Below are 23,376 nucleotides of genomic sequence, written 5' to 3'. Positions count from 1 at the left end.
GGTGTGAAAGTGAATTTATATTTGCCGTTGTTAATGGAAACACTTTATTATGATTTGAGGGAGTTGGACACCACTAATTTGGAATAAATACCTATGCTTCTAGCATATGTAATTATAAAACTGAAACAGGGCAGCCTGGATGTGGATGGCTCAATGGTTTAGTGCTTACCTTCAGTCCAGGGTGTGATCCTGGAGCCCCGGGATCCAGCTCCGGGATCAAATCCCACATCGGGCTCCCTGCATGGAGCCTGCTTCTCCCTCTGCCTGTGTCTGCCTCTCTCTCTCTCTCTCTCTCTCTCATGAATAAATAAATAAAATCTTAAAAAAAAAAGAAACTGAAACAATTTTATAGGTTAAATGTCACTGTCAAAACTATATAACCAAAAATGCAGATAAACAGCACAGTATTTTATGCTACCTGATATTTACTTGAATGTAACTTTCTGCTCCTGGCAAGAATTTGATACTGTCTGCTTGGAAACAGATCTGCTAAATTTCGGCTGGTCTTTTCTACTGGGGAAGGTATGATGACTCAGTTCTTCCACTACTTCCGCGTTTGAACTGCTGTAAAACTTCCCTTTGCACAGCTTTCTGCAACTTTGCTTGGCCCTCATTTGGCATGAATGCAGCATATATAGGCCAAGTCTGTGTTCTTTTCTCTTTAGTCCTTGATGGGGGAACACACATGTAGATAGAGGCTTGTGCGCTGAAATTGTGTGGTGGCATTCAGTTAGGAGGCAGTTATTCTGATGATCCTAAAAAAGCATTAATTTAAAAGGATTACTTAACTTTATGAAAATACAAGATAATTTATATTTGTGTTGTGGAGAGCTTAAGTAGAGACTCAATTTGAAAAACACTGAGTCTCTGAATGGGTAGATCTAAAGGAACCATAGCATTTAGTTCAGTTTCCTCATTTAACATCTAGAACCACACTGCTGCCAAAGAGATCTTTGAAAAATTGTCCTACTTAAAGCCTTACAGCAGTTTCCTTGTACATTGAAAATAATTTCTAAATAACTCATGAAAGTGCATCAAACTCTGAATCATGTGTCTAGCCTTTGCCATTTGAGTTATCTCCTATACTTCCAGCCTCCTTCATGCTTTAAGGACTTGTACCTGCTGTTCTCCCTTTTTGGCCAGCTTTTTCCTCATGTCCTAATGAGCCTGGCTGTTTGATAGCATGAGGTCTTAGAACAAATGCTGCCTCCTTACAGTGGTCTTCCCCTTATCATTTGCTTCACTTATCCATTACTGTGTAATAGACCACACCAAACTTGGTAGTGTAAATGATAACTATTTTATTATACTCACATATTCTTTAGGTCAGTAACTTAGATGGGTATAGTAGCACCATGATGTCTGAGGACTGAGCGGGGTAAATTCCTACAGTTGAATGGCTGAGTGCTAGAATCATCTGGAGTCTTCTTTACTCTTCTCTTTGACTCCAGGCTGAGGATAGCCCAAGGGCTGGGTTCAGCTGGGATTGTTGAATTGAGTCCCTGCTAGTCGATTTTCCATGTTGCTTGGGTTTCCTTTCAGTAGTAGACTTAATACCATGAACAAGGTAGAAGCCTTGTATAACTGAACCTTAGAGCGTACATGGCTTCACTTTCACCATGCTTATTTGGTTGATAACATTCACAAATCCTCCTAGCTTAGAGGGGAAGATATGATACAGACCCTACCTCTCACTCTCACTGTGGGAGGACTATCAAGAATTTAGGATCATGTTTTAAAACTGCCATATTATCTTACATGAAGTAGCATCTCAACCCCTATGTCCTTTAGCCTTTATAGCAGTAGTTGTTCATAGCATTTAATATGGATTGGAATAATTTGATAGAAATTGTTATTTTTATCTGCCTCTTCCAGCTAAAATGAAAGTTTTGTAAAAACAGGGACACATCTGCTTTGTTCACTGATGAATTTTTAGCCCCTGGAGCACTGCTTAGCACATCATAGCCACTCAGTAAACACTTGCAGAATGGATAAATACATGAACTAAAGGCCACATAGCAAGTTTTTGTTAGATCCGAGACCAACATCCTAGTATCCTGTTACAGCATAATATTTCTAATAAAATTTCCTATATTAATATGTAATTGTAAATTATAAATTTGCATTTTATTTCACTGAGTCTATCTTTGTTTATTTTGTGCTGAGTAATGAAATCATTTACCTTTACAGTGCAGTCTTTCCACTGTCAATATACATTTCCATCTTAATTATTTGTTACCCAGTAATAGATCATCCAGATTGTGTTACAGCAAAACTAGTATGAGGTACTTTAGTGGTTTTGTTTTAGTGAAAGAGGCACTGAATCTACTCTACCTGTGACAGGGTTGCACTGGATGAGCTACTTAGTGGCAAAAAACAACTATTTTATTAGTCCATGGACTCTGTGGGTCAGAACTTCAGACACAGCAGAGATTGTTTGTGCTCCAGGATGTATGTCTCAGGGCTCCTCTGGAAAGACTCCAAGACTGTGAGTAACTCTGTGGCTAGGAAATTGTATTCTCTAGAATATGTCTTACTCATACAGCTGGTGGTTGATGCTGGCTGTTGGCAGGGACCTCAGCTGAGATTGTGGATTTGAACAACCACATGTGGCCTTTCCATGTGAATTGGGTTCCCTCAGAACCTGATGGTTGGAGTGTTCCAAGAAGCAAGGTGTGGAGACTGTCAGTTTTTGAAACTTTGAACCTGGAGATGGCATAGCGTCACACTGGCCAAATTTTGTTTGTTAAGGCAGTCATAGAGAGCTAACTAGATTCAAGGGAGAGGATATACATCCTGCCACTTGATAGGAAGAGTGACAAGGTCATAATATAAAGAGAACATGTAGGATGGGATATGTTGTGGCAGCCATCTTTGGAAAATGAACTGTGTCAAAGGGGATGAACTAGGGCCTACAGAGCTTGTCTGTCTATAGAGACATCTAATTAGACCAATCACTGTGATCACAGAAGCTCTTAAGGCCAGTTTTTGAGCCCAGTATTAATTGTAGTACCAATTTGAGCTACTCATGTTGCATCTAACTCTTCGCCACACATAGGCAATTTTCAGATTGTTAGAAGTTCCTATTTCTACTCTTGTTTAGATTGAACCTGTGCATTAGGAGTCCTACAGGCAGGAGGAGAGGGGAGGCCAGGATTGGGCTTTTGGCATTTTTGAATGACAGGATGCATATTGCAGGATAAAGTGCTAGGTTTTATGCATGTTCCTTGGAATTTGAAAATAAAGGCTGCTCATGTGATAAAGAAGAGAGAAGTATAGGAAGAAGAATAAACATTTTGGGGCCTGCCAGATATTGGTTCTGGTTTTGTTCAGTGGTCCTAATGGCCTCTTCTAGTTGGGGGAAATTTTGCTCTTTCACCTGTTTTTTTCTGTCCAATTACCAAGGATTCTTGTGTTTGTATCTTTATTATTGTCATTAGTAAATGAAATTTACTCATGGTTTTCAAGAACTTCTAGTTTTATTTTTTCCTAATCAAAGAATTGTAACTGCTGTATATACTAATTGAGTTCATCCTTTCCTCCCCACCTTACTCCCCTGCTCCAGTCTGTTTTTTCTTCCTCTCTTTAAGATCTACCTTTTAACTCAGGATTGGCAAGAATTGAAAATATAAAAAGAGCAGGCAGAGAAATGAGAAAACCACATTTCCATGAACAAATAGCATACTTAATTTGATTATAGGACATTAATTACAAGTGCTAATATTGTTAGAGTATCCTAAAACAGTTTATTAAAAGAAATCTTGTAATTTAGATTTAGAAAGTAGCATTACATTAGAGTTGCTTCAAAAATGGCCAATAACTTAAGTAAATTTGGTAGGACCCAGAGATGACAAGTAAAATAACATGACCATACTTAAAATGGTACTGAGATTTCTAAAATGTGATTGCATTGGTATTTTGAGTGCATATAGGCACACACACTTATATGTACATGCATAAATATGAAAAAAAAATTTTAACTGGAACCTAAAACCTAGAGAGTTTCATCTCTAAGCATCTGTTAAAGTTGACAGTTCTGTAAATCAGTGCCCAGCATAATGCAGTTTATTTGATGGGGATTTGTTAAGGAAGCATCATCAGTCTCATTTGTACTCCATAATATAGAAAAGCTATGAATATTTTTCTGACTTGCAGAGGGAATTAGCACACTTCTTATGTTTGTTAACAGAAGTTGCCTCTCCAGTTTCCTTTACAATTGGTGAACAATTAATTCACTGAATCTTTAGATGGCCATTCCTCTTTTTAGTAATATGTGCTTAACTGGTCCACACTATATAGATTATATTTGATTATTTTGTATAAAATTTCCTTAAATAAACATTCCTTTTCCTTATAGTCTTTCCCTGTCCTCCAAAATAAACATTAGAATTGGAAGATTACAATTCCTGACTGTCTCTGTCAGTGATTCTCAACTAAGGTTGTGTGGGGGGATAAGGATGGGGATTTTTTCCCCCAGGGGACATTTGGCAATGTTTGGATATATTTTTTGGTTGTCACCACTAAGGGTAGGGTCCTACTGGCATCTAATTGGGTAGAGGCCAGGGATGCTACTAACCTCCTTTTATGCACAAGACAGCTCCCCTACAACAAAGAATTATTTCACCCAAAATGTCGATATTGACAGGTTGTGTAATTTGAAAACCAAGCCCATAATGGCTGTTGTACATATTTGTTTCTAGTTAACCTGGTCATGAAACCATCATAAGACCTTTGAGCAATACGTATTTGTTGTGTGTTTTTAAGTAAAAAATGCCACCTTAAAGATAAACATTTCCTTTGCTGTTTTTCTATTTAGTTCTTAGCTTGCCCAGTTTTAAATTTATTTTTTTTGAGAGTAGTATAGATACTTGCAGAGAGCTTATATTATACAATAATCCACGTATATTCAACACCTACAGACTGTCAAAGGACTGCATGCAGCTACTTACTGAATGCCAGGATTGCTTGCATTGTCTGTTGTAGGACTTCTGTAGTCACTAAATTATCAGTCCCCATACAGTACATCACAGGAAGTTGGCAGATACAATGATCCATCTGTTATCACACCCATCAAGTGCATTGGCTCACAGGGAAGCGGCTGCAGATTGGAGCTCAGTGTGTGAGAGAAGTAGTGAGATTCCAAGATGCTTATCATTCTTTCCAGAAAGTCCTTTCTGGCCTTTTGACGAGCTTGACTTGCTCATTTCTAAAACTGACTTTCAGTTTTTGATATCATTCCTTTTCATTAATATTTCCAGAAAAACTGGACATGTTATCAAAGATTTATTTCTCTGAGAATGAGATTTCAGAATATCATCTCCCTTTTTCCCCAGGGAAATTCTTGGTCAGATTGTCATAGAAAATGAGCAGTGGAAAATTGAAACTGCACAATCTGGAGTTTTATTTTTAAAATAGTTGTTCTTAACCTGAACCAAAGTAGAGCTAGTATAAAACATTTTTTTTGTGTTATTCCAATGTGGCCAAGAATTTTTTTTTTTAAACATACATAAGTATGATCACCTTCAAAGGAAGAGGTTGTGATTTCCATAATTACTAAGAAATGTGTAGGCAGTTTCTTGTGAGTTTAAGAAACCTGTTTGTTTCCTGGAAAATCATGGATATTTATGATAGCAAGATCATTTCTAGTCTCTGAGATCTTTTAGACAAAACCATTGATGCTGTGCTTAATGGTGCTTTCAAGTTTTGGTGACTACCCTGGAGGTAAATGGGCATGTGCTGATGCTTCCTATCTTGTGAATAGTCTTATTTATGCAGACTTTCTCCCTTGGCAAGGCATAATGTCTGGTTTGGGGCAGCAAAAATCCACTTCCAGATTACTGTCTGTGCATTATATGTCTTTGACTTAATTTAAGTTCACCTTCAAAAGGGCAAAATGGTTAGGGAAAAAAATTAAACAGGACAGCATATGCCTAATTGAAAATTAGAAGGGGCCTTGCCTTTTCCAGACTGAAGGATACAAAATGAATATGAATAGTGAATAGTCTAGTCAGTTTAAAAGAACCATTGTGTTTCAGTTTCTTCACTATTCACCTTCAGTTTTAAGCATCTTTGCTGAAAATGGAATTTTTAATAATCTGGCTCAGAATATAAATATAATATTTGGGTTATTCTGAAATAGATAAAATATGTCATGTAAATATTGTCTCTCAAATTGAGAATTTATTGATTTTCATATGTTTGTTACACTTGATTAAAAACACAAACTCACTTTTAGAAAATTTTGAGAAATGATCACAGAAATTTGATGTCCGTGAATAAGCCAGAGATAGTTGAGAATCTGGGGGGAAAGAATCATACAAAACACTAAAATGTACACAGAAATGATTCTACAGTAGTTTTCTGCAAAAAAAAAAAAAAAAAAAAAAAAATTTTTTTTTTTTTTTTTTTTTTTTCATTTTTCTTCCCCTGGCCCCAAGAGAAAAAATAAAAGGTTCTCCTGGGTCTTTGTTGATAATGGCTTTAGATAATTACATAGGGACTTTGGCTCTTCTGCACCTAATAGAATGGACTAAGTACTACATTTATTATACATACAATTATATCAATATATAAAACAAATATAACAATTTAATGTCACTCTGTTACTATGTAACTTTGTTATTCCAAATTTGATGAACATGACAGATAATCATAGAAGTTAGAGGACATTGTGAATTCTTAGTGAAAGAGGCCTCGTCAGTAATAATAGTAATAACCTATAAGTTGATAACTAGAATCATTTATGCCTAGAAAAGACAAAGAGCTCTTTTTCTAAATGTTGCTTATTAGGATAGAAGTTTTATAATTTAGAACTGTCTGACTTTAACACACAAAACTGGTCGATTCACTAGTAACTGCTTTAAATTGTGATAGTTTACTGTCATTATTTTAAAGTGTTTTAATTTAATATAATTTTCCTGATTTTACCCTCAAGAATCCTTCTCTCTTAGTCATTATAATCTTGCTAATTATCATAGGTTGAAATAAGATCTTATTTTCATCACATCTTTTATCTATACATGTTTCTATAGAAATGTTTTTGTGCTTTAATTATGACCCTGTTAAGTTTCTATGGAAACAATAAAATCACAACTGAGAATATGTACAATGTTCCATAAACCATAAGTAGGAAAAAAGGTAAGTCTTCTATAGAAGGGTCTGTTTTGCTATTTTATAGTGTCAAAATTCTTAGACTCATACCTAATACCATGCTGCCTTGTCATGTATAATACTCATGTTTGAAAAGTTGAGTAACATTAAGTTGTCTTTGGATAGTAGTTTGCCTTTTGCTCCACTTTGAATGTTTTTCTTGAGGTCACCGTGATTTTCTTTGTGGAACGTCCTGTGCAGTATGGTAAGCACCCAAGTATTGACATTGCCCTTGCTTGCATGGAGGTGGCATTCTTGTGTGTGAGTGAAGAGATGGCCAGTAAATAAATGAAGAGCTTCTCATGGTCATGTGGTACAAAGAAGCTGATGAGAAAAAGCAAGTGGCTAGGAAAGGGGTACTTCAGATACAGGAGTAATAAGGAAAAGCAGCTGGGAGGAGATGACCTTAGAGTTGAGACCTGAGAATACTCCAGCCACACAGACACTGGGGAAAGTCAGGGCAAAGACCTTGAGCTTGAGCTCACCTTGTTGGAGAAAGAGACAGAGAGGGCCAGTGTTGTTAAAACTGGAAAACCAGTAGGAGGTAGAAGAGATCACGGGAAATGTGATCAGATGGGACCTTGCAGCAGGTCATGGGAAGGACCTTAAACATGTTATTAATGCCACATGAAGCCTTTGGAGTAGGATTTTCAGCATTAGAATGCTATGGCTTGATTTAAGTCTAGAGAAGATCTTGTTGGCTCTCTCATGGAGAGTGAGTGGTCTCAAGGTGCCCCGAGTGAAAGCAGTGAGAGCTGTTAACAAGCTTTTTTGCTTCTTGAAGAAGCTGGAGTGTAAAAGAAACTCAACTCTGATATCTGTACTTTACAAGGTGTTAACATATGGACTTTTGTCCAAACAACATCTGTTTCATGTTTACTACATTTTGTCTTATGACTATTTTCTTTATTATCTGATAAACATTTGAATTGCTAAGTCATTGTTAGGGATAATATTGTCTTTGAAAATATGCAAATTTTAGGGTATTGTCATTGTAAGACTGACTTAAATTTAATATATAATTAAATTATATTCAGGTATTTATATTTAAAATATAGTATAAAAAGTTCAGATAAAAATTGTTACCAATTATAATTTTTGTTTATTCCATTACAAGATATTTGAACATGTATCTTAAAAGTTGTGATCATGGGAGAAAAATGTGATCATGGTATGTACAATTAAACTTTTAACCTCATATCATTCCATATATAGTTTTTTTTTTTTTTTTTTTTTTTTAAGATTTTATTTATCTATGAGAGAGAGAGGCAGAGACACAGGCAGAGGGAGAAGCAGGCTCCAGGTAGGGAGCCTGACATGGGACTTGATCCCGGGTCTCCAGGGTGAGGCCCTGGGCTGAAGGCTGCAGTGGTAAACCGCTGAGCCACCCGGGCTGCCCTAGTTTTTGTTTTTGAAGCGTAGTTGAAAACAGGCTTTAAAATTGTGAGCTGTAATAGAGAATTGCATACAAAATAAATGAATTATTTTGCAGCAATCGTCTAATATATAGATCCCAAGAAATATCACAGGCACCACAAAGGTTTTCTGAGTTACTCCTTTAGTATCAAATCTCTCTCCATTTCCCTTAAGTGTCAAATGCTAATTAAAGTATCTTTTATTTTTTATTTTTTTTAAACACAGAGAGAGGCAGAGAGAGAGAGAGGCAGAGATACAGGCAGAGGGAGATGCAGACTCCATGCAGGGAGCCTGACGTGGGATTCGATCCTGGGTCTCCAGGATCATACCCTGGGCTTAAGGCAGCTCTAAACTGCTGAGCCACCCGGGCTGCCCCTAAAGTAGCTTTTAATTGTTATGCTTTTTAATAGCTGGTTTTTAAAATGTGGAAAGGAGAATCAATATGGGCAAACACCAGTTGATAAAGCAAATATTAATATCATGTATTCCAAAAGCTCATTATTTGGAAAATACGTATTTTTTTCACCTACGAAAAACCTTTTCTTAACTGGTGGATAATTTCTAAGGCTAGCTTGTAGAAAGCTGATTTTATCTGTTATACTTAACTCTAGTGTTGATTTGGGTTCGGGTTTTGTGATGAGAAAGAGTAGATTGGCTAGGAATTGATTCTATGAATATTTGAAATTTTCATAATCTATCTTGGAAGCACATTAACATTACTTTGTTAGCATTCTGCAGTTTGAGAGCTGGAAAGAACAGAGAAAGTAGAGATGTACTATAAAAGAAGCAGCAGAGCCAGGGAATTGTTAGCAGAGTGACCCAGGTGTTCTGGGTTTCTGGTTCTCTTTATTCCTTCTTTTTCCCATGGTTTCCAAGTTCTGTCTTCTTTGCATATTCATCATATTTGTTTATGTTTTCAAATGAAACCTCTGTAGAATTTCATTATTTACAATGAATAGAAACTGCAGCAATACTCATGGACACGTAGAGAGTTTCGAAAGGGCCAGAGACTTGCTGGGGCTCTTCCACAGGACATGGGCTCTTTCCCAAGACCCCAGGGAAAAAAACCACTGCTCTGTGTGATATTGAACCCACTCAGCCCTTCCCTGCTCCAGATTGTGCCTTATCCAGAATTACTGGGTCACCTCACCCTCTAGTCAAAATGCCATTCAGGCCAAGTTTAGAAGGAAAATGGGATTGAACTCAATCGCACCACTGTGTAAATAACTGATCTTCATTTCCCAAAGCACTTTCAGATTTTGTAATTGAATCACAGTACTGCAAAGGAATCTTGTAGTGTTGAACCACTTACATAAAGCGAAAATGTTGGCCATGTTGGGATATTTAGGTCATTTATAAATTTTTTGCTTAGGAGTTGGAAACTACTTAGCTTGTTAAAAGTTTTGGATAAAGACAGCTTTTTCCTGGATATCTTTCAGTTTAAAGTTTTGAGACGCTTTTATTGCTTTCCAATAGGTTGTTTTTGAATTAAAAAAAATAATTGATTTTGAGGATTTGAGGGGAGAATTATACATTCTCGCTTTTTAAAAAAAAATTTTTTTTAATTTATTTATGATAGTCACACAGAGAGAGAGAGAGAGAGAGAGAGGCAGAGACATAGGCAGAGGGAGAAGCAGGCTCCATGCACTGGGAGCCCGACGTGGGATTGGATCCCGGAAAGGCAGGCGCCAAACCGCTGCGCCACCCAGGGATCCCTAGATTCTCGCTTTTAAGATTCTTCTAAGAACCAGGTTAATATAATGGAAATTCATATGTAAACCAAGTTGTTTGTTAATGCAAAATGTTCTCATTATTAAGAATTAAGTTGAATTCTTTAATAAAAATTTTTTTTGTAGTGACATGTTTGATATTGATGATTAATTTTATATCTCACAAACAAGACAGGGAACAGTCACAGAAGTGATTTCATTAGTTTTGGGAGAGTCATGACAATGAAGACTTGGACACTTTACAGTGTAGAAATGGTATAGATGGTATCTCCTGTTATAACTTCTTTTATTCCAGATGATAACAGTTTTAAACTTGTGTGATTCTAGCATAATGTAATGCATGTCAGACTTCTCTTCCAAACACACAGTGTTTAAATGCACATCAGAGCTCAGTGACTCACTATACCCACATAAAAAGATAGGCTGCATTTTTCTTAGTTTCTAACTTGGTGTGGTAGCACAGGTCAGAAAATTGTAAAATCCAGCAGCCAAAAATTGCTCAAGCATTTTGCTGTTTTACAAAAGTCATTTGTGCTATGTAACTGTTGTTTTTTAAAGCTATTTTAGTTCTTAAAGTTTTGTGAACCACACTTAACTTTTTCTATTTGCTTATTTTTGTTTCTTTAACTGTTACAAATTTTCACACATACAAATTATTTTGCTAGTTTTATAGCACATTGTTAGAATAAAATAGAGTAGTATTTTAGAAAGCTTAAGAAAGAGACCAACCATTAAAAAAATAATTATACAGAATCTACTAACATTGAGAAAATACTTTCTAGTAATTTGGTTTAACAGTAATCTTTAAAAAAATAAGTAAAAACAAAAACAAAATCCCAGTAATCTTTTTTTTTTCTTAAAGATTTTATTCATTCATTCATGAGAAAGACAGAGAGAGAGAGAGAGAGAGAGAGAGGCAGAGACACAGGCAGAGGGAGAAGCAGGCTCCATGCAGGGAGCCCGATGCAGGACTTGATCCCAGGTCTCCAGGGTCAAGCCCTGGGCTGAAGGCGGCACTAAACCGCTGAGCTACCTGGGCTGCTTTTAATTCCTGGATAATATATATTTCTTCTGTTAACCACCTAACTCTCATAAACAATAACCCAGCAATATATATGCATGAACCCACACAAGACTGCAGTTGTATGGGAATGTGGAGAAGTGGTTCACTTTTCAAAATCCTATAATAAGAAAATTAACTTTACATGTTTCAATATAATGTGGCTTTATGACTTTTTTTGACTTTAAATTTGGACTTTTATATCTGTAATTCAAACATTGGCCATGTGCAGTGATTGATGAGTTGGGGAAATGATAAAAAGATACAAAATAATTATTCTGCATTCCTGTTTTTAATAAAGAATACATTTTGTGTTTTGTTTTTTTAAACTGGCTTAAAATAGAAAGCAGGCTTTTTATTTTGGCCTAGTGCTTTATGTAAAGGGAAACAAATTACTTTGTAGTAAAGGTAAAATAATGGAAAAAGAGAAGAGGGTTAATACGTTGAATTCTGTAGTCCTATGGTGAAAGAATTGGAAGGAAGGTGGGTAAATAATAATTATAGTTAAAATGACAAAAAAAATCTAAATTTTTGCCTCCAAAGAATTGAATACATAGATTGAGATTGTTTGGTAAGAGTCTGTTCTAATTGCCATTGACTGTCTAGCTTAAATACTGGCCGAAGTACCCACCAGGTCTCAGGGATATGGCATGGGGCCTGGTCTAGAGAAACCTTTGTGTAGTAAGTATTCATAGTAGTCATCTCCCCACCCCACCCCCTTTCTCTCTCTCTTTTTGGGCAGATGTTATTTTTGCTACATTTGCTATTTTAACCTGTCAGTTAAAAAATAATTACTATGTCAGTATGGCTGGCGGCTCATATAGGAAAAATATGCTGTCTCTTAATCAAAGGTGATTACAGTTTTTTCCTGTCTGTAAATGTGCTTGTTGTGTAACGAGAATGCATTAGTCTCAGCCTGATGTACGAAATGAAAGGCAGCAAGAAGCAGCACCATTGTTATCACTCCAGGCGTGTCTAATGAATCGTGTTTCCATGTTCTCTCGGTCACGCCGAAGAGTGCCCTCAGCCAGGGCTAAGCCTCCTGTAAAATGCTCTTTAAGATTATTGTAGCAAGAACAGAAATGCTGGGTGAGTGGGGGTTGGGAGAGAAAGCCAACCAGACAGCTGCATTTCAGTTACAGCTGCAAGGATTACTCACTGTAATAGCAGTGACAGACAACTGTTTGAGCTTTAGTGTAAAAGGCAATTTGGGGACGGCTTGCCCTGTCAGAATTTTAGTAGCAATATGTGTGTGTGCGCGCGTGCACACGCACATGCATGTGCTCATGTGTGTTTGTGTATGTAAGTTCATAAAATGTTTATTTTGTAGTATTAATGATTTAATCTAAATGTTCTAACTGAACTGCATATCTAGATTTTTTTCTAAAAATTAATTCTATCTTGTTGTGCTTCCTGTTCTAAGATTGTTGATTTTTCTTGTAATTTCTGACCATGTAGCTCTTTTTAAAAGCATGTAGCTGTTCAATAAATAATAGTAGCCTTAATTAAAAAAATCTTTTGCAAGCATAAAGTGGTACAGAAGGAAATAATCCAGCAACCAGAGATAACTTAATTTTGATGGCTGTCCTTCAGGCGTTATGTGTATTATATAACAAAATTAAGAGCATATTGATAGCTTTAAAGGATAAAAAGTAAGTTATTTAAAAAATCTCTGAAAGGAGTAGCAAATGGGGGCAAGTTTGGTTCTTAGAAGTCAGTACCAGCCATTGTGCACGATTTTTTTTTCCCTACTGTGTAGCTATTAAAGAAACATTGCAGCCTGACTGTTTTCTGTGGCAATTGTCTTTTGAAGGTCTTGTTCAATTTATCTAGAAATTTAGTTTTATGGTCTCCTTCAATTTAAAGTTTAGTAGCTTTATATGGAGTCCTGTGATCCATTGAAATGCTAACTTGGGTCATGTCTCAACTGCTACAATGCTGTGTAGAAACCATCATTAAAATTCTGGTTATCCTGCAACTGGCAGAGAAGTCATGCTGTTAGAGGTTCCTTAGTAAAACATTATACTATTAAAATTTTGAATCACAGATGGTAATAGCTACACTAGTGGTGAACATAGCATAACATAGAGAAATTGAACCACTTTGTTGTACACTTGAAACTAATGTAACATTGTGTGTCAACTACACTCAAATTTTAAAAAATTAGAAAAATTTTGAATCACAACTGTGCTTCTGTCCCATGAATATTAACAATATTTGTAATCATTTAAAGTTACAAATAGGGTCAAAACAAATGGAGTATTTTGATCTATATTTTCTATCCCTAATTCTTATTTAATTGATTGACATTGGGAAAATTAAAATCCATTTTCAGTATAGATTTGTTAAGTGATACCAAATATTCTACACCCACAAGTAATTCAAGGAAATCAGAGCTCTAAGTAGGTTGAATTGATATAAGTAATAAGTCCATTTAGTTATTAATGACTTTAAATATAGATTTTACAAGGCAATCGATGGCAGTATAACTGATCATTCGTGTTTTATGTAATTGGATTTCTTATGGATATAATGCCATTTTCAGAATTAATGTAGCATTATGCTGCTTTGTTACTCAGTCTTTTTGTAAGTCAATTTTAAGAAAGTAGATACTTCAAAATTTATTTATCTTGAAAGCATTTCATTTGATGCAACCCATAAAATTGATAAATATTACATTATGATATCTGCTTAGTGCAATTCTTAGGTAGGGGATTTAATAATATAAAGCAGTTAAAAAAAACCTAGTATGCTTTATAAATTGCAGATAAGGGTCAAAAACAAAGGCAGTGGGCAAATTATAAATTCTGCATTCAGGGCTGTGCTATCTTTAGCAGTTTGTCACTGAAATCTACCTGGGAAGTAATCTCCTTGTTTCATGTGCTTTGCTTTAATCTATTTGTATTTCTGGAGTTTGGAGAAAAATTTGATTTTCAGTAATTTTAATGGTTGAAAAAGAAGTGCCATCCCTGAAAGAGTGCCCCTCCCCCCCCTCCAATATTTGCAGTGGCCAATGTGGTTACTGAACTCAATGTTCTGGATAATAGGTTTCATTAGTTTTGATGCCTGAGGTAAAAAAGCAGTAGGTGGGAATAAGAAGTGTTTTTGATGTCTAGACGTTCATTTCAGCTGTTGCTGCAATATGATACATTAAAAGGAAATATGTATCATAGCTCAGAGGAAATATGTATTCTTTGAAAGTAATTCTACTTTTAAACTGTGTAAGGCAGGGTGACCTAAATTCTAAACGCATGAGCTTGAATTTCTTCAAGGTTTTACAATTTTTATGCTCCTCCCTACCCAATTCCATTATCCCTCCTACTTTTCCCCCTTCAAGTAAAGTATGTCAGTTTTGCTTGTCGAATTGGAAGGGATATCTTTCCAAGATCTCTGCTGGGAAACACAAAATCATTGAAGTATATACTGCTTTGATATTTTGCCATATTGACTTTTTTCCTGAACCTTTTATATGTTTTTTTTTTTTTTTCAGAAAAGCTTATTAATTCTGCAAGGAGCCATGTTTCACAGAGTTAAAAGAAGTTATATTATAGTTTGTGAGGATTTTGAAAAATTATTTGGGCACTAAGTAGTAATTACTACTATTTAAATTTTCCTTTCTAAAACACTGTTTCCTACTCAAAGAAAAACATTTATATAGTACTTTTGCAGTTTAAATATTTGATTATGAGGATTACTATATTAAAAAAATGTTGAATAACAGCAATTTAAACACATTATGATTATAGTTTTTATAACTTAAGTAAGATAGCTTTAGTACCAAAATAGTTTTTCTTTGTAAATAGGCAGCTGTGGTACTACTTAGTTTTATTTTTCTGTTTTAGTTTGGCTATAATAGACCGCATAACAACAAGAGAATTTTTTTTTTTTTTTAAAACAAGAGAATGTTTTAATTTAGGAATTCTTCGTTTTAATTGAATCTTGCCACTCATTTATTGTATACACATTTTAGGTCTTTTGGTGCTTTCTTTTTCAAGACTAACAAACTTTTAGTACAATTCTTCCATTACATCTAAGTAGATTTAGATGTAAGTCCCCTTGTAGGGACACCTGGGTGGCTCAGCGGTTGAGCGTTGTCCTTCGGCTCAGGGCATGATCCCAGAGTACCAGGATCCAGTCCCACATTGGGCTCCCTGCATGGAATCTGCTTCTCCCTCTGCCTGTGTCTCTGCCTCTCTCTCTGTCTCTCATGAATAAATAAATAATTTTAAAAATCTAAACAAAAAAGTCTCCTGTAGAGATAGTCTTATTGCTACTTTATATTCTTAAGGAATTAATAAGCATTTATATGTAAACTGGAAAAATCAAAAGAATTCGGCTTTTTTTTTTTTTTTTTTAAATTTTAAAAATGGAGACAGCATACCCTGGGGAGATTGTAGGATTCATAAAGATGGGGTCTAGCATTTGCAAGCTTTCTTACAAATTTGGTGGACGCTTTTCTTCTAGGCCACCTTGGAAAGGAGATCAAGAATTAAGTAGTGAATGCATCTCCTGTCATTTATAGAAACTTAATTTAGACTACCCAATACCTAGTTCATGCCCCTCCCCTTACTTTATGAAATATTTAAATATCAAGCAAATGGAAAGTTGGTTTAAATTTCACTTTGGGAAGAAGATATCTTAGAAAAAACTAGCTTAAAAAGCTAAAATGTGCTTTTCTCTGATATTATCATGGAGTTGTATAAATAGATTGCAGAAGCAATTTCAATTTTGCTTAACATTTGAAAAAATTACTTGCAGTTATTTAGAAAACATTAAGTTGCAAATTGTGGATCCAGAGGGAAATTTGACTTGAATGTTGAAGTTTGCCTTTGTAACTGGTATTCAGAGTAAAAGGTGGATGGGATGGATTAACATAGCTCTAAGTGTGGTATAGTGGAAGGAGCATGGGTGTTAGAGTCAGAAAACTTGGGCTTGAATCTCATCTTTGCCACTAATCCTCTTAACTGGATATAAGGAGATTTTAGATTGAAGCCAAATCCAATGAAGTAAAGGTATGTGCACATAAAATACTAGGTCAATTCAACACATGTTTATGAATATCTGATATGTTCTAGTCACTTCAGCTATGAAAATAAATTGCTTCCTCTTGTGGAATTTTTTAATTTTATAAAATGGACTAATTTTTATATTTACTGTTTATAAAAAGTAGATGTAAAATACATTTGATCCTGTTAGGTTCTGAATATAGTTACATATGACTCTAGATTCTTGGATTTATTAGTTGTGTGACCTTGGGAAGTTTAAGATTTTTAAGCCTTAGTTTTCTTATTTATAAAGTGGAGATTAGAATAAGCTGTATTGGTTGGAATTCTTAGTTGCAAATAAGAAAAGGAATTGATTAAAAGAATATTGAGTATTCACAGAACTGTTTGTCAATTTTAGGATCAGTGCTGCAGTATTGGTTTCATGAGAATAAATAGTGGTATCACCACTAAGCACTGGATGCTGCAGTACCTCTGCTACTTAAGCATCAAAAACTTGATCTTACAGCTGCTATTTCTAGTGGTGACAGAAATATCTCTCTGTGTCTACTTTCTTCTGTGTCACTTAGATCCAGAGCCAAAGGTGTAGTGCAGGAGCACCTAGTGGACTTCAGCATATATATATCCTTGTCCATATTGCAGGACAGGATGGAAGAAAGCGTCTGCTTTCAGCTCATTAGGGGTGACCATATTTGACACTCAGCATGGGATAGGCAATTCCCAGGGATAGGAAGAAGTCAGATACTGAGTGGGTACATGTCCTTTACTTTGTATCATAGTGTTGTGCTGAAAAAACATTCTCCGCATCGCCAGCCCCTATTGATAGGTAGTGCTTGATTTGAAGCTTGGCACACAAAATAAAGTCTCAGAAATTGAGAAAGATGGTTTCCTAGGTAGAAAACCAACCTTGACTATCAGTTATTTTATCTTACTGTTATTTTAATATATTTTTTTAATGTTTGTTAGCTATGCTGCAAAGGATTCAAAGTTGTTATTGCCTTACAAGTGATTTTCAAAATCTATATTAGCTTTTTTGAGAGCATTCCTTTTTTCTGGCCTGATACTTGAGGCATAACATAGCCAAGAACTGTGGGCCAGTGTGTGTTGGCCAAATATCTATTATATTCCAAAAATGCTATTCTAGATTTAACTTATTTTGGCATTTTAGAGATTCATTGAAACATCTGCTGCTCTTGTATTTCTGGAAATTTTGCACATGAAGTAGATAAGAAAACTTGGTCTGACTTTTGCTACTTTCCACAAGTATGCTTGCTGTATATAAACGGTAAATTAAAGGGGTAGCAAAATAAAATAATAAAAATCCTTAAATGCATGGCCTCAATTGATATTATTTACTAGAGGGATTATCCTTGATTACAGTTGTTGAGTTCCAATAAATTGACTACTCTTGAATCTTTATATGTAAGATGAAATTTAGATGTTCATATGAAGTCCAGATACTATGCCTTGTTAGTTACCTCTGCTGACTTATATTTTAAATTTTACTGGCTGACTTACAGTTTATAATTTTCTGTTGTTTCTTAAGCTTTGGTATACTTAAATAAGAGCTTAATGTAATCTGATTTATTTTATTTTGTGTTACTGCTTTCTTCTGGTGTTATTACATTGGTGCCTAAACTTTATATAAACTTATATAATATAAAGGAAGATATGAGAATTACCGTATAAAAAATAATATTGAGGGTATTTTTCAAATTTTCAGTATTTAAAAAAATTTTAGAGAAATGTTTTAGAGAAATTTTTGTTCTCGTTGTCTTATTTGCAATATTTAATATGACGTACATAATACAATTTATAGTAGATTGTCTTGTAGGGGTGGACCACTTTGGTATGTAGTCTCTTTTTTTAAAGATTTTATTTATTCATTCATGAGAGAGAGAGAGAGAGAGAGAGAGAGAGAATGAGAGAGAGACAGGCAGAGACACAGGCAGAGAGAAGCAGGCTCCATGCAGGGAGCTAGATGTGGGACTTGATCCCGGTCTCCAGGATCAAGCCCTGGGCCAAAGGCAAGGGCTCAACCGCTGAGCCACCCAGGCATCCCTGGTCTGTAGTTTCTTGTGGGTGAAACTTTTTTTGTGTTTTGTTTTTCTGCTTTAAATAATTTGTGAATGAAGGGTTAACCAAATAAACTATATTGTTTGGATAAAAAAAAATCATGTTCAGTGTGCAGAAGTTTAGAGTAGGAGTCCTTCTGATTCATATTCTGTTCTCATTTTCAGCACTAAAAATATATAAGAAATCAATGTAAGTATATTTATAATGGCTTAGGTTCAGAAGCTGTGTCTAATAGTGAAAAGAGTTTATGTAAAGCAGTAAAAGAGTTTAAGTTTTTTAGTGTATAGTTCTACAGGTTTTGCCAAATGTACACAGTTCCGTAACCACCATGACAAACAAGATGTAGAACAGCTCCATAATCCCTCAAATTTCCCATGTCCCTTTGTTATCAACCACTGCCATTCTAGGGATGGGAATGGGAATAAGAATCCATGGGGCAGTTTACATTACCTTAAATTTGCCTTTGTGAGAATGCTATATGAATGAATTCTAAAGCATGTGGCTTTCTGAGTATGATGGCTTTTTTCACTTAGTATAATGACATTCATTCATATTTTGAGTATATCAGTAGTTTTCTCTCTTCTCTTCTCTTCTCTTCTCTTCTCTTCTCTTCTCTTCTCTTCTCTTCTCTTCTTTTCTTTTCTTTTCTTTTCTTTTCTTTTCTTTCTTCTTTTCCCCTCCCTCCCTCCCAAGACTTATTTATTTGAGAGAGAACCCACACGTTCCTGTGCCCATGAGCATGGGAGCAGGGCAGGGGCAGAGGGAAAGGGAGAGAGAGAATCCTCAAGCAGATTTCCTACTGAGCTCAGAGCCCTATACAGGGCTGATCCCAAGACTCTGAGATCATGACCTGAGCCGAAATCAAAAGATGGCCACTTAACCTTCGGAGCTACCCAGGAGCTCCCCCCTCCTTTATTTCTGAATAGTATCCCAGTGTGTATGGATTGTCTGCTGTTTGTTCTTTTCCCAGTTGAGGGACTTTTGGATGTTTTCCGGTTCCTGGCATTTTGGGAAAACAATAACAAACCAGCTCTAAATATTTGCTGCAATTTTCCATGTGGACACAAGTTTCTTATTTTACTTGAATACGCACGTGTGTGTATGCATGTGCACTCGAGCACAGACTCCCCTAAGATGGATGATGCTAGACTGCATGGCAAGTGTATGTTTAACTGCAGAAAAAATTGCCAAAGTCAGCTTTTCCACAGTGACTGTACTATTTTTGCATTGTTATCAGCAGTATATGACCATTACAATTACTCTGTATGCTCATTAGCACTTTGTATTTTCAGTTTTTCTTTTAAGCCATACTAAAGGGCTTTTCTGTAGCTGAACATAACTTTTCTGTGTTTTTTTGAAGAGCAGAAGAGTTTTTCATTTCGATGAAGCTCTGTTGAACAGTTTTTCATTCTGGATCATGCTTTTGGTGTCATATCTAAGAAATCTTTGCTAACCTAAGCTTATAAAAAGTTACTCTTGTGTTTTTGAAATTTTATAGTTTTAGTTAGGTTTTACATTTCAGGGTTCATTTTTCTATATGATGTGACCTATAGTTTGAGCCTCATTTTTTTTTGCATAGGGATATTCATTTATTTCAGTTCTAGTTGTTGAAAAGACTGTTCTTACTCCACTGAACTGCCTTTGCACCTTTTTTGGAAGCTGATTGATCATATATTTTTGGGTCAGTTTGTAGGCTGTACTGTTTTGTTGATCTGTGTATCCTATCTCTAGTACCACACCATGTTGTCAATTCTAGTTCTATAGTGAATCTGGAAATCAGGTTATGTAAGTCTCCTAAGCTATATTTTTCTTTTGCCGCATTATTTAAGGTATTCTAGTTCCTTTGCTTTGTCATATAAATGCAATTTTTCTCATTCTCTAGAAAATCCTTTAGAGATTTTTTTTAATTATAATTGAGTTGACTCTATAGATCTGTTTTAGAAGAATTGATATCTTGACAATAATAACTTTTTCAGTCCATGATCAATATATACCTCTGCATTTATTTATGTCTCATTGATTGCATTCATCAGTGTTGTAGTTTTTAGCATTTAGATCTTGTACATAATTTGTAGGTTTTATATCCAAGGATTTCGTGTGTTTGGTGCTATTATAAGTGATAATCTTAAAAATGCAGTTTCTTATTCATTATAGTATATAGGAATAGGATTTTTTCTTTTTTGTTTCTGTTGACCCTATTCTGTGATCTAGTTAAACTCAGTTTTAGATCTACTGTTTTTTTGGTCGTTGTTGATTCTATAGGATTTTCTCATAGTCATGTCATCTGTGAATAGAGATGTTTTATTTCTTCTATTCCAACTAGTATGTCTGGTATTTTTTTTCCTGCCTTATTGTATTGGTTGATGACACCTCCACTAAAATTGGAACAGGAGTGGTGAAAGCAGACTTCCTTGCCTTGTTCTTGATAGTAGGGGAAAATAATCAGTCCTTTATCATTAAATATATTAGTTGTAGGTTTTTGTGATTGTTCTTTTAAGAATTTTTTCAAACAAAAAAACCCAGTTCTTCAGTCTATTTTAAAATTGTTGAAATCATGATAAAATTATAATGATAAAAAATTGTAGTTGACATTGCTGAAACTTTTTTAGTATTCCACATTGCATGATTGGACAACTATAACACTTAAACATTTCAGTTAAAGTATTTCAGGACCATTTGAGGAAGAAATAGAGTTATGGTTGTTGACTGAGAACTTTGACAACTTCCATGAACGGCAGAGTACATACTTTATATCAAGAAGAACAAAAAGAAAAAAAAGCAGAGTGGTTGAAGCAGATGACACAATGTTGATAATTTGGGTTAGGAATTTATTGGATCTGTTTTTTTAAAGTATGATTGAAGATTTTTAATTAATATATATATATTTTAAAACAATGTGCAGAATAGATGTCACCAACTTGGAAGAAAACCTTAGAAGAGTGGGACTCTTTTCACAAATGCTGCATCACTAACACTCTTTATGACACAAAAGACTATTACATAGAAAAACACTGACACTAGTAACGAGTCAAAATGTGATTCAGAAGAGTCAACATCTAAATGCTGATGAAGTTTTAGGCATTTTTAACCTTTTCTGGGGTGGTGCTTATAATATGTTTTATGTATGTACAATAATGATATTTGAAAAAAAAATGTGAATAGGGTACCCGGTGGCTCAATGAGGTAAGCCTCCCACTCCTGGTTTTGGCTCAGGTTATAATCTCAGGATCATGGGATCCAGCCCTGCATTTGGTCTGTGCTCATTGGGAAGTCTGCTTCTTTCTTCCTCTGCCCCTCACCCTTGCTCACTCTCTTTCTCTAAAGCATATTTCAAGAAAAATAAAAACATGTCAATAAATGTAAAGGAGCTCTTTAAATAATTGCAAATTAAAAATCCTAAGTAATAAAAGCCATATTATAGTTTAATTGGCAGCTTACCTCCACTCCTTCACCTTCAGCAATATTTAAAAAAATCATGCTTCTTGAACTTGATAGTGTCTTATAGTCACTGAGACACATTAAAAAGGAAAATCAAATTAATATGAGGTGGTCATTTTGTTGAAATGTTAGCTCTCTTTCTCACCCAGGAAAAGCTCTATCTAGAAGATAAATGTGTGAGAACACAGATTCAGGACATCCTCAGGATTGTAAAAACTTTTGCTTGTTTTGTCTTGAACAGAAGTAGTCTGTTGCTAGCAGGAATGTTTATTTGCTGTACTTTATTTCCATTTCTTTAGTGATAAATAATAAAATGTTTCTGACAGAGGTTGCTTTGGGAAAATTTGGTAAATCATTGTTAGCCACACAGGCAGGAAAACAAAAGCTTATCTGACATACTAAGAAAAAATATTATCCGGTTTTATCATTTAAAGGTGGTCCTTTAGATAAAATCCATGAATGTAAATACGCTTTTTCTAATTCTATGTGATTGGAGATAGATTTTGAGATGTCTGTTGGTGTGGTAAAAGCATTACAAATGCATTGTGGATTTAAAGTATATTTTAATTCTCAAAATTTTCTCTGGTGAGTGGTTTTGTCAAGATAAGTAAAAGGAAGTAAAATTTTCTTCTGCAAATGTCGTTTCCATCCTTCCAATTTTTTGTTATCTTGAACTGAACTAATATAATTTAAAAGGAAATTAGCTGTCTTCTGCAAGGCGTTTTATATCCTTTTATATATGAAAAGAATGTTAGGAATGCATGAGGCATTGTTAGTCTATTGGATTCTCTTGATGTTAGAGTTACTTGTGGCTCAGTGTTATATTTCTTTTTTTTTTTTTTAATAAAGATTTTGTTTATTTATTTGAGAGAGAGAGAGTGTGAGAGAGGGGGCAAGGGGGGCGGGGCAGAGACACAAGCAGGCTCCATGCAGGGAGCCTGTTCCAGGACATGATCCCTGGACTCTAGGATCACGCCCTGGGCCGAAGGCAGGCACTAAACCGCTGAGCCACCCAGGGAACCCCTCAGTGCTGTATTTCCAAGGCAAATATGATATTTCCCAAAATGTCAAACTTAAATGAAATTATGAGTTTAGGAAATCTGATCTTAAATTAAGATTTTATTTCCTGGTATTTTTCCTAAAATTCCGTCCTTAAAGTCCTATTGAGATACTGCCTTTAGAACATATAAGGAAATTTGAATAACTGACATTTTTGAAGATTTTTTCCTTTTAGTTTTTCTCTAAAAATACAGAAGCTAACCTTAGCAATAGTTTGTGACATTTTGTTATCTTTAAATAGAATTTTAACAAAATTTGTCTTTGTTGTACTGTTAGGTAGAAAGATTAATTTGAGAATTTCAGATGATTTCAAATTTTGAAGAATCGGATTGTAAAGATTTTTTTAAAAAATTTTTTATTTATGATAGTCACAGAGAGAGAGAGAGAGAGAGAGAGAGAGAGAGGCAGAGACATAGGCAGAGGGAGAAGCAGGCTCCATGCACCG

The 23,376-nt window shown here is 35.2% G+C and overlaps 1 protein-coding gene across 9 annotated transcripts in view; it reads left to right on the top strand.

Moving 5' to 3' along the window:
* MED13L (mediator complex subunit 13L) overlaps positions 1 to 23,376 on the top strand; it is a 294,941-nt gene that overhangs the window by 124,952 nt on the left and 146,613 nt on the right. The gene's annotated exons all lie outside the window — the stretch shown is intronic.

The sequence above is a fragment of the Canis lupus genome, chromosome 27, assembly GCF_048164855.1.
Source record: "Canis lupus baileyi chromosome 27, mCanLup2.hap1, whole genome shotgun sequence".
NCBI classification, from domain to species: domain Eukaryota; kingdom Metazoa; phylum Chordata; class Mammalia; order Carnivora; family Canidae; genus Canis; species Canis lupus.
The sequence above is the reverse complement of the archived record's forward strand: the minus strand, read 5'-3'. Positions and strand labels throughout refer to the sequence as shown.